Source organism: Otolemur garnettii, unplaced genomic scaffold (genome assembly GCF_000181295.1).
Source record: "Otolemur garnettii isolate 467f Iridium unplaced genomic scaffold, OtoGar3 scaffold00153, whole genome shotgun sequence".
NCBI lineage: Eukaryota > Metazoa > Chordata > Mammalia > Primates > Galagidae > Otolemur > Otolemur garnettii.
In genome coordinates this window covers 2,226,074-2,228,727 of record NW_003852548.1, presented here as the reverse complement: position 1 = coordinate 2,228,727, position 2,654 = coordinate 2,226,074, and positions in this window count along the sequence as shown.

The window sequence follows — 2,654 nt, the reverse complement described above, 5'->3', positions numbered from 1 at the left end:
TCGCTTGAGCCCAGGAGTTGGAGGTTGCTGTGAGCTGTGATGCCATAGCACTCTACCCAGGGGGACAGCTTGAGGCTCTGTCTCAAAAAAAAAAGAGAAAGAATCCAATGTCCTCAATTCTTATATGAAGCCAATAGACGATCTAATACATACCCTCGTAAGAGGAAAACTCAAATCAATTCAAGGTGGGGGGCTGGGAAAAGAGGAAGCGGGGAGAGAGGAGGAGGGGGGCATGTGTGTGTTCCCACTCATTGGGCACAATGTTAGGGTGTATAGCACACCTCTCGGGGGTGGGACGCAATTATAAGAGAGACTTTACCTAACAAACATTGTAACCTCATTCTTTATACCCTCAATTAACCTGAAACAATAAAATAAAACCCTCCCCCAAGACAACTAGCCCAAATCCTGTTGTGAACTCCCTTTTACTGAGCCAGCTCACAGTTCCCCACAGTGCGTGCTCTTACTTATTACATGAGCAATAAACTCTACTTGTTCAACCATACTTATATTCCTGGGAATCTTTGGCTGGAGAGATTTCACAGCATTTACAGAGTTGGGGTGCAAGATCAAGAGCTCTCATTGTGGCAGGTGCCTGTAGTCCCAACTACTCGGGAGGCTGAGGCAAGAGAATCACCTAAGCCCAGGAGTTGGGGGTTGCTGTGAGCTGTGTGACGCCATGGCACCTTACTGAGGGCCCTGAAGTGAGACTCTGTCTCAAAAAAAAAAAAAAAAAAAAAAGATCAAGAGCTGTTTGGAAGTCCATCTATGCGTGCCTCTCACCCACAGACTCCTGATTAAGTGGCCTTGAGCCTAGAGCATCGGTAATACCATTTTAAAAAAATGGAAAAATTGAGGTCTAGGTAGATCAAGTCACTTCTTCAAAGTCCCATTGTGCACTAATAACTGGGTAGGAGCTGGAAACCATGGCTGCTGAAGGTGAGGTATGTCCAGCAGACAAGTAACCCGTCCCCAAGCCCATCCTGGCCGTAACAGTGTCCTCCCTCAGGATGCACACATGCTCATCTCTGAAGGATGGCTTCCTTCCTTTCCTTCCCTAGCTTTCTCTCTGTAGAAGGGGCAGTGGGTGAGGTGCAGGATAAGGGAACCCCCACTCCGGGGCTGCCCTCAAGGAGGCTCAGGCAGTGAGATCTCAGTCAGAGGGGCCTCATCTTCCCGTCCAATTCGGCTGCTCTGAGTCCCGGAGTCTGTACCTTATAGGCTCAGTCGGCAGGAGCACACCTTATTCCCATCCCTCATTTCCCCCTGTTTATCCCCTTTGCCCATGCTGTGTCCCCTGCCTGGAATGCTCTCCTTTCTCTTCTAGTCTTTTAGTATTCCTAATTTCCTCTCAAGATCCAGCTCAGTGTCACCTCAAGGCAAGGGAGATTTCCCACCTTTTGTCTCCGGGACTTCCACGCTTTGGGAAGACTCTCTCTCCATAAGCCTGTCACACTGAAGTGTCTGGCTGTCTCTCCATCTCTGTTCTGTCTGGAGCTGGGCTTGCTGTCTAGGCCGTGCCTGGCAAATGTTGACTATGAGACTCCATCACCCAGCGAATACTAGGGGTGAGAAGCGGGGGGCTTCGGGCCTCTTCCTGCCTGGAGGACATGTGGAATGGGGCTGTCACAGGACTCTGGGCTTAGGTGGAATGCTGAGGCCCCTCCTTATTCTGCAGCCCCATTGCCCTTGGCTTTCTGTCCCACTCCACCTGCAGTCTGCTGCTTCCCTTCCTTTCAGAGACAGCAGGGGTCTCCTCACAGCTCTTGGCACCCCAGGGCCTCCCTGTACATCATCCCTTGACCTAGGTGCCACAAGATCTGACCACACCACTCTCACGTCAAAGCTGTCAGGGGTAAAGACATTTTTCTGGACCAGGCCTGACACCTGGAAGCACTGGATTGGGGGTGATTCCTGGGACGCTTCCTTGACTGTCCTCCTGGCTCCTGCTTCCTGTGAAAGACACAGCCAGCAGTTCCCAGTGCTTCTGAAGGGGCTTAAAATGATTTCTTTCTTTTTTTTTTATTGAGACAAAGTCTTACTCTGTCACTCTCAGTAGAATGCTGTGGCATCATAGCTCACAGCAACTTCAAACTCTTGGGCTCAAGTGATTCTCTTGCCTCAGTTTCCCTAGTGGCTAGGACTACAGGCACCTACCACAATGCCAGGCTATTTTTTTTGTTTGTTTGTTTAGCAGGCCCTGGCCAGGTTCGAACCCATCAGCCCTGGTGCATGTGGCCAGCGCCCTAACCACTGAGCCACAGACACCCAGCCTAAAATGATTTCTTAGAATAGAAATTCAGCTACACTCAGAAAAATTCAGAAGCCACTGCCCCTGAGGAAATTCTTAGTCTCAGCTGGGAGTAGCCTTGACCTCCTGACCGTCTTCCCTGGACAACATGACTGTGCACTCTGCAGGCCTTACAAGCCCTACAGAGCCAGGTATGTTGGAGTTCACATACCTAATGCCCTGACTATGCTGGGTCCCTGGCATATGTCCCTGGAGTGTGTGGTATGGACCAGAGTTCATGATTGCATCCACACACACATGTCATCTAAGCATCCATCTGTCCGTCTCTCTTGGGAACAGGTCCTATAAATGGCATCCTTTGTGAGGTTTGATGGCTTTTTGTTTCTTTAAATTGCAGGCTAGA